This window comes from Manis pentadactyla, chromosome 7, assembly GCF_030020395.1.
Source record: "Manis pentadactyla isolate mManPen7 chromosome 7, mManPen7.hap1, whole genome shotgun sequence".
Lineage (NCBI taxonomy): Eukaryota > Metazoa > Chordata > Mammalia > Pholidota > Manidae > Manis > Manis pentadactyla.
This window is the reverse complement of record NC_080025.1, coordinates 18,907,541-18,922,524: the sequence shown is the minus strand read 5'-3', so window position 1 is coordinate 18,922,524 and position 14,984 is coordinate 18,907,541. Positions and strand designations below refer to the sequence as shown.

The 14,984-nt window shown below is 49.1% G+C and overlaps 1 long non-coding RNA gene across 1 annotated transcript; it reads right to left on the bottom strand.

The window, feature by feature from the left end:
* Window positions 1-9,447: 9,447 nt before the first annotated feature.
* LOC118916999 (uncharacterized) lies at window positions 9,448-14,401 on the bottom strand. The gene is made up of 2 exons (XR_008998617.1): window positions 13,541-14,401; window positions 9,448-11,956 (listed from the first exon to the last, which is right to left on the bottom strand). It is a non-coding gene; the product is annotated as an uncharacterized LOC118916999 (long non-coding RNA).
* Window positions 14,402-14,984: the final 583 nt, after the last annotated feature.

The window sequence follows — 14,984 nt, the reverse complement described above, 5'->3', positions numbered from 1 at the left end:
GGCTCGCATTCCAGCTGATAGCGGACCGGGAGCAGAAACCATCTGACAATATCCAATCAAGTCTGGAAGAGCCTTTCGCTAATAACGCACCGAACAGCCTCCATTTCATTTCAAAGCCCAGTGCACATCTCTGAAGTTAATCTCTTTGGGCCCTGGGACTCCGAAATGCCGAAAGACTTTCTATGGGTCTTGGAGTAGCCGCTGGTAATTAGCGATCCCTATTTCTGTTTTTCTTCATGACATAATTCGGGACGGCCACACTGATTCCTGGGGCTTGGAGAGCAAAGCCGAGCTTCTCCCCACACCCAGCCCGCCGCCCCCGGGCCCCTGCCCCCTTCCTCCCCTCAGCGCATTCCAGCCTTAACACCAGAAGCACAGGTGTGGCGCCCCAGCCTCAGCTGCCCCACCGGATCAGCAGCTGACATCGGCGTTGACAGCTGCTGCTACGAGGCTGCCTGCAGAGAGATGGATGCAAGAGGGAGAGACCTGCAGAGCAGAGGCGGTTTGTTTTAGCAAACCAAGGTAATGTCAGATGAAGAACTTAAAACAAGAGTCTCTGGCCCCTGGTGAATGAAGGCTTTCGGTGGAGTTCACCTCACTGCTCACACCAGCTGTCCCTGAATTCCCCCCACACCAGGGTGAGCGGCCGCTCTCATGAATCTTATGACAGGAAGAGGTGTGGTTATACCTGAAGGTACCTAGTCTCTCAGAACGGAAGGCGCCAGGGCGGCTGGTGACTTAAGGTCTTGTATTCAAGATGGTGAATTTTTCTACCTCACTTTGTCCATCCCTTAAAGCAGAGATGGTCAGAGTCAACCCACCTCCAGCCTGCACGTACTGTCTGTACCATCTTAGCTTTGCCATATTTTGGAGAAGAATTTGTTCATATTTAAAGAAAATATTCATAAATACGATAAATTGGAAGAGTCAGGAAGTTTCAAAATCCACCAGTTTTGTTCAAATATAGTAACCAAGACCTTGACATTTTATGCTTGGTACCTACCTACTCTGTCTCTGGTGAAATTTTTCCATCAGCTGTCTGCGCTTGTCAGTGTTCTCATTATCCATGTTGATCAGGGCTAGAGGTAGGCCGATGATCTGTAACCTTATTTTACTGAGTGTCATTGGGGCTGTAACTTATTTTCAAAGCAAACGTCATCCCGTTTGACCGTCACATCAATAATCCAAGGCCATAAGGAGGCCAAACTGACACTGTGGTGTGCTCTGTCTCACGGGATCGAGTGGACTCAGGCTTTCTGTTCATTCAATGTTTACCGTTTCACTAGGCTCCCCTGGAGATTCCCCGACCTCGCTTTCCTATCCACAGGGTCACATTACATTTCCACCCATTCACTGGAGTGCGTGACGGTCAGAAGTCCCCTCTTCCCCACACTGGGCTCTCTCGACCCTCTGGTCAGGTCAAAAGAATGACTAGAGAGGAGAAATGGGAACAAGAGGAAAACAGAGCTCTCTGGTGGGTCTTCCCCTGGCCCCAAATGCCCCATCCTTCCCTGACCTTCCCTCATTCACCGTGTCCAATGCCAATTATCAGTTGTCACCGCATCAAGTTTTAAGAGGTAGGACAGGGCGATGACTACCAGAAGTGAGGGGAGAGGGGGAGGGGAGACCACCTAAGTGGTCCTTGTAAGTGGGAAGGCAGAGTAATTGATCAACATATGGTACTTCTTTATTCCTGGAATTTGAAAAAGAAAATTCGAATTCACACTGTGTTGTGCATGTAAAGCACGTTATAGGCCCTGGAAAGAAATGTGTAGTAAAAGCAGGGTTAATATGGGCAAAGGAAGGTGTCCGAGACCTGTGTGATCTGTCTGGAGTACCTCTCCCCCAGTTAAATACTTGGGGCCTGGCTGCACGGCAGCGTCTAGAGGACCTTTAAGAGGACAAGTGTTTAAACATGGACAGTGGCAGAAAGAAATGTTTCTGGTTTATCCAGGGTATTGGCTTCTGTTCTCCTTTGCTTTACTCACAATATTACAAGCCCCTGAATTACTTGGAAAACATACAAAGTGCTCATAAAAGAGACAAGATGTGTGAAAACAGGTTTTAAATAAGGGATGAGGTGGAGAAGAGGCCCTAAGAATAATTCTACTTCTGGGAATTTGTTCTAAGAAATAACCACACAAATGCATGTGTGTAAATAGATGTATCTTATTATTAGTTATAACAGCCAAAAATGGGAAAAAACTACCAATAGGACGAAAGTTAAATAAATTGTGGTATATCCATAGAACAGAACACCACAGAGCCATTTTAAAACATTATTGTAAAACAACAATGTTGTAAATTTACATACTGACATGGTGTTATGATGTCTACACTATGGTAGTTTAAAAAAGCAAGTTGCCAAATGGCTTGTACAGCATGATTCCATGTTTTGATTTAAAAAAATAGCCATCTCTATACAGCAAAGGACACCATCAATAGAACAAAAAGGTATCCTACAGTATGGGAGAATATATTCATAAATGACATATCCGATAAAGGATTGACATCCAAAATATATAAAGAGCTCACACACCTCAACAAACAAAAAGCAAATAATCCAATTAAAAAATGGGCAGAGGAACTGAATAGACAGTTCTCTAAAGAAGAAATCCAGATGGTCAACAGACACATGAAAAGATGCTCCACATCGCTAATCATCAGAGAAATGCAAATTAAAACCACAATGAGATATCACCTCACACCAGTAAGGATTGCCATCATCAAAAAGACAAACAACAACAAATGTTGGCGAGGTTGTGGAGAAAGGGGAACCCTCCTACACTGCTGGTGGGAATGTAAATTAGTTCAACCATTGTGGAAAGCAGTATGGAGGTTCCTCAAAAAGCTCAAAATAGAAATACCATTTGACCCAGGAATTCCACTTCTAGGAATTTACCCTAAGAATGCAGCACTCCAGTTTGAAAAAGACAGATGCACCCCTATTTTATCGCTGCACTATTTACAATAGCCAAGATATGGAAGCAACCTAAATGTCCATCAGTAGATGAATGGATAAAGATGTGGTACATATACACAATGGAATATTACTCAGCCATAAGAAAAAAACAGATCCTACCATTCACAACAACATGGATGGAGCTAGAGGGTATTATGCTCAGTGAAATAAGCCAGGTGGAGAAAGACAAGCACTGAATGATTTCACTCATATGTGGAGTATAAGAACAAAGGAAAACTGAAGGAACAAAACAGCAGCAGAATCACAGAACCCAAGAATGGACTAATAGTTACCAAAGGGAAAGGGACTGGGGAGGATGGGTGGGAAGGGAGGGATAAGGGTGGGGAAAAAGAAAGGGGGCATTACGATTAGCATGTATAGAGTGTGGCGCATGGGGAGGGCTGTGCAACACAGAGAAGACAAGTAGTGATTTTACAGCATCTTACTATGCTGATGGACAGTGACTGTGAAGGGGTATGTAGGGGGGACTAGGTGAAGGGGGGAGCCTAGTAAACATAATGTTCTTCATGTAATTGTAGATTAATGATACCAAAAAAAAAAATAGCCACCTATGTGTGTGATTTAACTTTTTGCAAAAAAAAATATTATTTCTATGTAGAAAAGACTGGAAGGATACACATTGAAATGTTAATGGTAATTATGGGTGGGGGTGGAGTCTTCTTTGTATACAGAATGTCTTTATTATCTGGACTTTGTATAATTAAACACACACACACAATCAGTTTTCATTTGTAAGAAATCAAGGCCTGGCCGTCTGCCGCGGCAGGGTAGTCGGTGGGGCCCTGACATCTGTGCTCCGGGGCACACGTGTTGTGCAAACCAGCTCGTGGGACGACACGTGCCGGCCCTCCCCTGCAGCACAGGAAAGGAGCAGTCTGCTTCTGTCCCCAGCTGCTTTATGGAACAGACTTGAAGATTTGTGATTTTGATCACTCCTCAGAGGAAAATAAAAACAGCAAATGAGTCAGAGAAACTGCATGTAAGGAAAAATGAAAGAATCCCACCCTCGCACCCCATACTGGAATCTGAATTTGCATGCAGTATCATGTCCCCGGGGTCAAGTTTGGTATGATAACAGAGAGCATCTGAAAATAAACTCTCGTTTCAGGGGCACAAAGACCAGATAAAGCAAGGCGTTATTTAAGGCAAAACAAGCGGAAAAGGACAAAAATGATAATGAGGTGACATTTTATGAGGACACTGCCTTCTTTTCCTTCCCATCCATCCTGAGTTTATAGGCGGCCTCTCCCTGGGGGGTGCTGTGCTCCTGGGTCTGGCATTTCCGCAGCCCCTAGACCTGGGCAGACGGTAACATCTTTCCAAGCTGGTGAAGGCGTCAGGGTGGGGGAGCCATGGAGGAGGCAGAGGCATCCAAGCAGAACGGAGCTGGAGGCTGATGGAGACTCTTGAGTGGGGCTGAGGGCTTTGTTTATTCAGCTGACGAGTGAAGACCGCTCACTGGTGGACCCCAAAGTCTGTCGTCCTGATGCATCCAAAGCTCACACCTTAGTAAGAAAGAGAGGGAACCACAAAAACCCAGTGTATGTGTGTGTGAGTGCGAAACAATTAACTCTATCAGTTCACAGTGTGTAAAAGAGATGAATGAACCCCCCAGATTCCTTAGGGAAGGAGGAAAAGAAGGAAAATGAATTGCCCCCAAACCCCCTGCAACAGAGATTCTTTCTCTGGGACTAGGCAGGGGTGATGCGGGTGGGCAGCTTTGGGTTGCTCAGGGGCTTTCCCACACTTGCTGCTCGGGGCAGTGCCCATGTAAAGGGCTTCACCCCTCCAGTCAGAGAGGGGGAGGTCTCTGGGAGGGAAGGAGATGGCTCAGGAATGAAGCTTCCAGCTGTTTATCACTCCCAGTTTCCTTTCCTGCTATCTCCACTCCCTATTCCCAAACAGCACCTTCAAGGACACAGCTTCCTCTCTAAGTGACTGTCCTGACCAGAGGCCTTATCCAGCTGGCTGACACCTTCTTGACTTTTTCTTGTCAAAATTTAAAAATCAGTTTCAAAAAATGTTTTTAACAAACTTCAGCCAACAGTTTATGAAAGACAAACATTCCTACCAACACTTGCTACAATCCTTTGAAGTATGTATTATTATCCCCTATTTTTACAGGTAGTGCCTGAGGCTCAGAGAAGTTAAGTCAGTTACCCAAGGTCACACAGCTTAAGTGGTAGAGCAGATACCTAAGATTTGGGTTCACATCATGTTCTGACATCTTTGGTGGTGTCACACCGATACCCTCAAACATAAAAGTGAGGTCAGAGTCATGATCCAGCCAAGAGCAGAAATCTGACATTTTGTCTCTGTCATGTGTAAGGACATTTCACAATGACACCAGGGCGGCCTCAAAGGCAATAATCCCAAATGTTTCCAACTGTCCTTAGTAATCCAGTAAAGATCCATCACTCAAGATATATTTGGTCTGTTGTGAAATATTTGGATCTTTTTTCTCGAGCCACTGTGATGGGGGTGTAGGCCCATGGCTGGTTTAGGGGCCAGCTACCAGAATTTCCCAAGATGTCAAGGTAACTGACCCCAGTTCCAGGTTCCAGTTTGTTAACTTGGGCACCCACTGCTCGGAACAGATGGTGATCTCCTCGTCAACTGGAAAATAATCCTCCATGCTTGAGCTTCAGCCGTCTGCTCTGTGCTGGGAGGGCTGGCCGCCCCTGAGGCCCAGCCCACGGCTCTGGGCTCACCGTCCCCTCTCAGCTTCTGCTTCGCCCTCCTCCGAGCCCGGGGCTCCAAGCCAATCGCCCAGGAGCTCTCCGTCCTTCCAGTCACACGTGCTGACCTTTCTTCCATAGGAGCAGGTGGACCAGACAGCCCCGCCCCCGCCATTCAGTGCAGGGGCGCAGGGCGGGGCTTCCTCCCCAAAGGGCTTGGGCATCGCTAAACTGGGAGGTAGAAAATCTCAAACAGGATCATCCATGGGCAGCCAGCATCCTGAGGGACTTAGGAAATGGGGGTCCAAAATATCTCGGATGAAACTCTTGGGAAAACATCTCTGAGGAAAACTTGGTCTCTCTCTTTTGCTGAGTTTCACTTGTTATGATATTTTCTATGAAGGAGCATTTCTGAAAGGAGGGTGGGCATGTGACTCTGACTTTCTCTGTTTTCTTTAAAACTTAAAGCAAACTCCTGGGCCCTGTAACTCCCATTTGCTGTCTGCTCTCTGTGTCTCCCCTGTCAAGTCTCCCTTTCATTCTTTGCACACCTGAACAGGAGACTGCGAGGGGACTGATGTCTAGAAGCTCTGCGAACCCCTCACAGTATACATGTGCACACACACACACACACACACACACACGTTTGCTTATTTTATTCATGTAATCTCCTTTAATGCTTACCACAGACCCATGGAAGGCACTATCATTGCCATTTTACAGACGAGGAAGCACTTTGCCCTTGATCGCTGCTATATTGCTTCAAGAGCACTTTACTTTAAAATGCTTCAGTGAAAACAGCCGTGCTACTTGGACAAGCTTCCAGTACCCTTCCATACACGAGGTCTAAAAGGTGGACAAATGCAGCAATCTAATGGCAAAGAGCACCCCCCACTGGTCCTAGGTTCTCCCCCAACCCCCCAGTCCCGCCGACCTACCAGAAGGCATGCTTTACACCTCCAGACAAACCTTCCCTGCAAGCTCCTGGTCAGAGCCCTGTACAGCAGGCTGGACGAACGGGCGCACGGCATATTGTACCAGAGTGCTAACAAACATTTGTAGGCTTGGCAGAATTCAGCCTAAGACTGGCTTTCACTTGCACCAGGAACACGGCTGTGGGGAAAGGGACATTAGCTCCCTTGCTTCTGCTCTCCAGAGGTTCACCATCTCTGCCCAGCAGTCCCCCCCATTTGCCAAATGACTGGACTGGTTCTGGTGCCACTGGCAGCCGTCCCACAGCTGGGGGTGTGGGGGGTGCAAATCCAGAATGTGGGGCCGGGTCCATCTACCCCAAAGCCCACTGGCCTGCTGCCTCTCCAGGACAGGATGAAGGCCAAAGAGAACCCACAGAACCGTTCAAGATCAGTGGTTCTGTCAGTCAACAAGGAGGGGGAAAAAATTCCTTTTATTGACTGATTTTTAATCTTCAGGATCTTCCAAAAAAATGAATCCTTAGAAATCTTGCTCATGCCATAAATTCTTTAAAGGTCAGGCTGAATATATAATCCACTTTAAGTCGTAATAGGAAATAACCAATGTTCAGCTTGACATACATACTTAGGATATCTCATGTAAAATTCAGTACCATAAAATGTAGGGGGAGGGCTGGGCAGGGGGTGGAAACCGTGGACACTAGCTTCTCAGTAGTCAAAGGTCAGCTTTATTTTAACTCTGGTGTTCCTAGGCCTACCCAGGAAAATGCCCCCTTCACTTTCATGTGGTGAGACTCCAGGCTGCTGCCATTTCAGGCAATCAGATTATCCAGATCATCAACAAATACTTATTTTTAGACCTGAAAGGATGAGAATTTCCTATCCTTCCACCATCCTCTGAAGGCGGCGGAGCCTTGTTTGTGAGTATCATCAACAAGGATATAAAGCCGAAAATCTTCCAGATTTTTTTTCCATCCACCCTGACAGTGGACTGAATGCATTTCCAAATTGGTCCCCAAAACAGAAAACATTGTGAGCAGGAAAATCGCCTCCAGGGGAAGGAAGTGAGTTGTAGTCTTTAAAACATGCGTCTTCATCTTTGAAACACACAAGCTCACTGCAAGAGCTACTGTGAGCGTATCCCCAGAATGCATTTGGTGTGGTGAGACTAACCAGGTCACGGCTTTGAGCCTGTGCCCCTAAATGCATAGGGTTCAGAGCTGGAGAGGGTCTTGGACATTGTCTGGGCAGTGTTCTCACTGTACAGGTGAGGACACAGGCTTCCCCAACGTCCTAAAAATAGCGGGATGCAGGAGCAGAAAAATGTGGGAGTTTGGAATCCTAGTGACCCCCGACCGCTATCTAGAACTAAAGTGCTTGTGGGTCCCAGGCCATGTGGGTACGGTAGATAAAAATCTCTAAGTCCCCACCTACTGATCCTCCTATGACAATGACAGTGGGGTCCCAGAGCCCAGTAAACCCCTTCTCCTGCTTCTCTTAAATGTTAAGTTCCTTCCTGGAGGACTTGAGGTTTTTCAGACTTGCCATTTAGGGACATATATTTATCCCTGCATCGGAACAAACATGCTGAAGTGAGGCCACATTTTCTAGCCCTTGGAAAACCAACTTCCCATCCACAGCCAACTGTCTGGTTTCCTGACGAACTGAACGGATGGAGCCCCTGGCTGGGTGAATGAAAAGCTGTCATTTTCTGGCTTTGTTTGGTGCCTTTATGAAGACTGAATGTGTCAGCCAGAAACAGCAATGGGGTGTGCAAGGGGATGCATCCTAGATGTGGTGGGCTCCCTGGTGCCTGCCAGGCGAGGAGCTTCATCCTAAATGGGCAGAGTCCTATGCTTGGGTCCACAGGTATACAGGAATAAAGGAGATAAAGAATGGGGCTTCGGGGCCAGAGAGTGAATCCAGTTCATTCTAATTTTACTCTGGAAACTCCAAACCTCCCCATCCTTATCTCCAAGGGCCCTGCTAGATCCTTCCTGTTTGACACTGTCCCTTTGTTCCTGTACCCTGGAAGGTGTGTCTTTCCAGGAAGCTAGGATGGTCCCAAAGCAAGAGGACCTCGTGATTTCAGCCCTGGACAGCCTGTGGACTCCCTTTCATTGACTCAATAGCTACTTCCTGAATGCTGGTCCCATGCCAGGCTCTGCACTTGGCACTGAGGCTCGGGTAGAATTAACACGACATCCCTCTGCTAACGCCTGTCTCGCTCCTGGTGAGCTGACCAGGGCTGTTCCCTTCCCCGCATCTCGTGAACTAGGCTCAGAGAACTCTACATCCTCCTCTGCCTTTCATCAATGCAACAAAGACTTATTGATTCATCTGCTTTTCAAACCACTGTGAGGGTACACAGATGAATCAGGGAAGCATCTTGTCCTCGTTGTCTAGGATGGAGGATGTTCGCATAAAAATAGATTATGCATTTGGGTTATTTCCAGCTTGGGGCTCTTAAGAGAAAAGCTTCTGTGAATATGCTTGTGCAGTTCTTTTTATGGATCTATGTTTTCATTCCTCGTGGGTCAGTATGTAGCAAAAGTTCCATTATTGGGTGAATAGATTAAATGTGGTATAGTCATCCAATGGAATATTACTCAGACGTAAAAAGGGATGACCTGCGGATACTTTAAGTATCATGGAAGAATCCCAAAAACAATATGATGAACAAAGGAACCAAGCACAAAGGAGTTCATTCTTTATGATTCTATTTATATAAAGCTCTAGAACAGGCAAAACTGATCGATTATGAGAGAAATCAGGACAGTGGTTGCCTCTGGCAGGGGGCATAAGCTAGAGAAGATATAGGAGAGTAAAGTCTATATTAGAATTAACCACACTGTACATTCAAAATCTGTGTACTTTATTATATGTAAATTATACCTCAATTAACATTTACTTTTAAAAACTCACAGATCTGCACAGGGCTCATTTGTATCCAGAACAAACATGGCAAAAGTTAAATTTGACAGTTCAGTGGAGTTTGTTATTTATTGTACTGTTTGTGCCATTTTCCACATGCTTAAAAGTTCACAGTTAAAAATATTTTGAAGGTTAAAAAGCAAGAAATAGAAGTGGAATAATCAACCCCCAGGTTTGAAGGGATCTTAGAGTTCATTTAGCCCAACTTCCCATCTTGAGCACAGATCCTCATAAAACATCCCTGTCCGGTGGTCTTCCCAACTGGAACACATGCAGGAGGATGCTTATACCTCCTGGGGCAGCATGTTCTGAGACCAAGCTGAGAAGTGCAGCAACCAGGGAGGTGCTCATTCAGAGGGGAAAAGGGGGACCTCCAGATGTCCCACCCTCCTTAGAAGCAGGTTCACTTGAGAGCTGTCATTCACCGAGCACTTCTGGGAGCCGTCGCTGGAGGTGCACTGGTGCACAAAAGCGGACCACCCCCTGCAAGCTGCAGAGCTGCCGCCACCAGGTGTGTTAGACTTAACGTTCTGGCTCTTTCCTCTCTGCCTTACACTGTCCCTGTCTCCTAGCCTTGAGCTCCAGGGCTCTTACGTGAGCTGCTCTGAAAAAGAAGGCGAGGAGGGAGACAGCCACCTTAGAGCCTGGCCTAACAGGGAGTCAGAACCGGGGGGGCCACGCTGGATGTTGGGCAAATGCTGACAGGACCTCCCTCCTACCCCAGACTCAGGCAAGGTAAAGAGAACATTCTAGAAACCATGGTCCAAAATATGAAGGAATTTTCTTCGAGGCAACATTGAGCCCACAGCAGGGGGCTTCACCGTCCCCAGGGAAAGCAGGGCTCCGAGGCCCCTGTAACCCTGACTGGTTCTACGTCAGCCTTTCCCAGTGCAGGGTCAGGACCAGGGACAAGCAGATTAGCTTCCTCAACACTTAGGGCCCTAAGCTTGCCAGCAACAGAAAACTAGTCTGGATAATCTAGGCGAGACAACAGATATATTGGACAGAAATGGGTAGTTCCCAGAACAGAAGAGAGAACTGAATGATCACACTTTAAAAGGACAGGGACCAGGGCCATCTGGTATCTGAGTAGCAGAATAACACTGACAGGCCCACTGGGACAAATCTGTCCAGCTGACCTCATGTCTGTGCAAGAGAAAATCTGATAGGCCACCCTGGCGGCTGTGCCCATTGCAGGCAGGCAGCCAGACCGACAATCCCACTATGACTGGGGGAAAGTGTACTTCCCCAAAGCAGAATCATGGCGCTGTGGCCCAAAGAAGGAACCCTGGGCAGGCAAACTGCCTGGCCCAGTCCAGGGCCCTCAGAGCTGGTGTGCGTCCTTGTGTGCCATACAGCACCTCCAGGCGATGGCCCAGCCACCCCTAGATCCCCCTAGAAGTCCCCTGCGGCTCCCTGCTTGGATATCAGATAGGAAGCAGAGGCAGCAGAGAACGCGCAGGGCAGATGTACTTTCCTCCAAACCCACCAGCAAAGTTAGACTTACAGATGTGAGTTTCCCAGGACCCCAGTTTGGACCAAACTCAGCTAGGAGGGAGCGGGCGTTGTCCCTGAGCACCCACTGGGGCCATCTCTCTGTGTCACCTCTGTCTGAATCTACCCTTAGCCTTGCCCTGAAATCTGTGCTGACTCCCAAGGTGACCAGGACCAGGCAGCAGGATGAGGTAGGGGCAGCAGGCAGAGGTGGGGACTGCAGGGCCCAGGGTGACCGAAAGCCAGACAAGGAGACATCAGTTTAAGGCTAGGATTCTTAAGAATCTGGTTAATGTCACTCACTCACCCTGGAATGTGGCCTCCTGGGGTGCAGTTTCCTGTTTGTTTTGTTGACAGCTCTGCACCCCCTGCTGCCTGGAGCAGCACCTGGTCCAGTTGGGGGTCCCAAGGTATTTCAGGCGCGAATGGGTAACACTGTGCTGTCTTCTTTGCAAAACTAGTTGGGGATCCTGTCCCCCAGAGGCTGGGCTTGCCAGTGGAGGGAGCTAAAAGGGCTTCTGCCTTTCGGTCGGGGCCGGGGTGCAGGCAGGGCACCAGCCGCAGTGCAGTGCTCAGGGCTGGGATGGGGGCCCGAGCGGGCCTGGTGGCCCCTCTGGGCGGCCGCCCGCAGCAGAAACACACTCACAGACACAGGGCCCTCCGCTGAAGGGCCAGAAGGCCGGGGCGTCAGGTTAGAGGCAGAAGCGGGATCGCACTATTCTTGGGCTTCTGTTCGTCCTTCAACCCCACAGGATGTGATGACAAGGAGGGAGACCGGCTGTTGACGGCAGCGTCATGCACGCAGCGTGGGAGACGAGCTCTTCTCTTAGCTCGGCCGCTCAGGGTTGGAAGGGGAGCCCCACCTCCGCCCAGCAGGGCCCTGGAACCCCTTGCTGTCCTTGGAGGGCCGCATCCACAGCTCCCTGGGCGCTGCCCTGTTTGCAGAGCCTCTGATCAGTTCCGCCCTTTCCCAGCTCCTCACCTGGTGTGGGGGGGGTCGGTGGTTGTGGTCCCTCTGCAGCCCCCTCTCAGTTCCTTCGCGTTTGTTTCTGCCTGTGGTTTCTGCGGTCAGGGAGGACCCCATGACAACCAACTGCCCAGGGCAGGGAGAGCTGCCTGTCAAGCTGCCCTGCAGCAGCCTGGGAAGCTTACAGCTGGCTTTGCCCAGCAGGGCTCTTCGGGGCAGTGGAGGAGGAGCTCTGCCCCCACTCACTCCTGGGCCCCTTGAAGTGCTGCCTTTACCCCCCTATCTGTACACATGGGAGCGGAGGGGAAGAGGGGTCAGGAGCAGGACTCCGGCCGGATGCCTAAGTCACGGTCCTGGTCTGCAGTTTGCCGGGGGTACCAGGGAAACTTCGAGAAGCTCTGCTGCCTCACTGTCCTCATCTGTGCCTTGGGCATAATTGCAGGACCCACCTCACGGCCTGTTCTGAGGATTGACTGTAGCACCCAGAATAGCTCCTGGAGCAACCAATATAGCAAGTGGTTGATAAATATTTATAGTCATTACCACGTCTCTCCTAACCCTGTGCACCCTGCAGAGCCTAAGTGGAATTCCCTCAGGGTGTCTCCTCTGTACTCCCAGAGTTTGTCTCATCTGAATCACACAAGGCAGTGCTCCAGTCACAGACATCAATAGTGTTGGAGTTGCTCCTCAGGGAGAGGGTGAGGGCCCCCCTCAGGGTCGGGCCTGAGGCCTGCCAAGTCTCCAGCAACTGGGACATGATGTGTGTGTGGCCCCTGCTTTCTTACAAATGTTTTTCAAAACTCTTGCAGCTTTTTCATATTTAAGTTTAAACAATCAAGGAATATTTTTCACGAAGCTATTATGTGTTTAGTACTATGGAGACAAAAAGATTAATCAACCCATCTGCTCAGTTTGAGCCAGGAACCCAGCCTTCTCCCTCTGTCTCCGCCTTTGCCAGTCACTAGGTCCTGAGGCTCTGATGGCATCCATCCCTCCTGAGCTTCCTACCAGCCCTGGGCCTCTCCCGTTCCTTGCCTAGACTGTTGCAAAACACCCCCGCTGGTCCCTGCCCCTAAAACCCTAAAACCTGTTTCTACCGAAATAGAAATTAGATCCTGTCACTCCAAGGGTTAATGATGTCAGTGTTTCTTTCCTATTGTCTATGGAATACAAGTCAAATTCCATGCAAGGCCTTTATCAACGTGGTCTGCAACCCTAACCGACCCAGCGCCCACCATCCTCACCGCACACATTCTGGGCCCCTCAAGCTCACGCCTCCTCCTGCTGAGAACAACTTTCTTCCCTGGCTCTGCCTGGCAGCCACCACCCTTCCTTCAAGACCAGATCAGGGGCAACTTCCCTGAACTTCCCCAAAGCTAGTCACTGCCTCTTGCCACTCCCATAAAACCTGGTACAATCTGTTCTCAGAATACCTGTCCCTGGTAGTCAGTTTCCTCTGCTGGGCGGTGGCTCCAGCCTTATGCCCTTGGCACCCAGCCCTGGATGGTCCACAGGGCCGACCTGATGTGAACAGCACTCTCAAGGGCCTTACCTCCCGTTCTTCTCTTACCCGTTTCAGCCATACTGCTTGGAAAAGGGGTTTATCCTCACTGCCTTCGATTCTGGTCTTGAATCCACGCCAACTCTTGCCGGCACTACTTCTTGTCCGGGGCGCCTGTGGCCTCCGTGACCCAGAGGTCAGGCCTCTGCCCTCACTTTCCCAGTTGATTCCTCCACTTTCTTGTTCCTGCGACCCACAGTCCCCTGGGGCCCCTTCCATCTCATCTCAGACGTCTTTGCTGGTTCTTCCCCATCTCCCTGACCTCTTCCTGCCGGAGAGTCTTAGAGCTTGGTCCTCAGACCTTTTCTATCTACATTCTCTCTCTCTGTGGGTGACTCCATCCACAGTCACGAATTTAAGGAGTATCTCTATGTTGATTGCTCCCAAATGTATAACTCCTGCCTATCCTTCCCTCTTGAACGGGAGGCTCCAACACCCAAGTACACACCCACATCACCACTCGCCCTTTCAAACTTAAGCCGGAATTCTGCCCTGCCCAGCCCTTAGTGCCTTTCCCTGAAGTCTTCCCGTCTCAGTGAACTGCAACTCCCAGCTTCTGGGTACTCAGCCTAAACATCCTGAGCCAACTTCCAGTTCTCTCTGCCCCTCCCACCCCACCTCCAGTCCATCCCCAAATCCTGCTGCTCTGCCTTCCATGTGCATGCAGAACCCGACCACTCCCCACTGCTCTGGCCAGGCTCCTCTGCACTCTTTCAGTAGGTGAGATAAGAAAGTGCCTCAAGGGAACAGGCAAAACGCTGAAGGATTTTGAAAGAAAAGAGGATTACTTTTGGCTGGAAAGTTAAGGCAGCATAGAATTTGGTTGTGACATGGAACAAAGACAACCCCTGTTGTTTAAATACATGACATGATTTTGTTGCTTGCCAGACAAGGAGATCACATCCTTTCAGAAAGGTCAGTGAGTCACCCTTAACCGAAAGTGAAAGGACATAAAATGTGGAAAAGAAGTTTTGTGCAAATTTCCAACTGATTCAAAGGTGAAGTTTGCAGCCTCTCTTGAGATGGGTCATTTCTCTGGTTTTGCATCACTCGCTCAGGCATGGGGCGATTCTCAGGCCCAGGATGGGCTGCATAAGGCCCTGGGGGGTAGGGGCTCATACGAGGGCAAATTCGAACGTGCCTGTCAAAGCTCGGTGAGATCTTTCTTAAACTGTCTCAGAGAACCAGGCGAAGGGCATCTGGGGCAGAGGGAACAGCGTGAGCCAAAGCCCAGCCCTCAGGATTGAGAATAAAGAGCGGGTCCAAGGAAGACACAGAGCCAAAGGTGATTCCTGACGAAGGGTCAGGGATGTTAGGAGAGGAGATAGAGGCTCGTCTCTCGATGCTCATGCGTGGCCTCATCAAATGTATGTAAACAGGAAGGATGGTCAGAGCTGTTTAAGAAGATTAATCCAGTGGGCAGTGGGCAGGATTC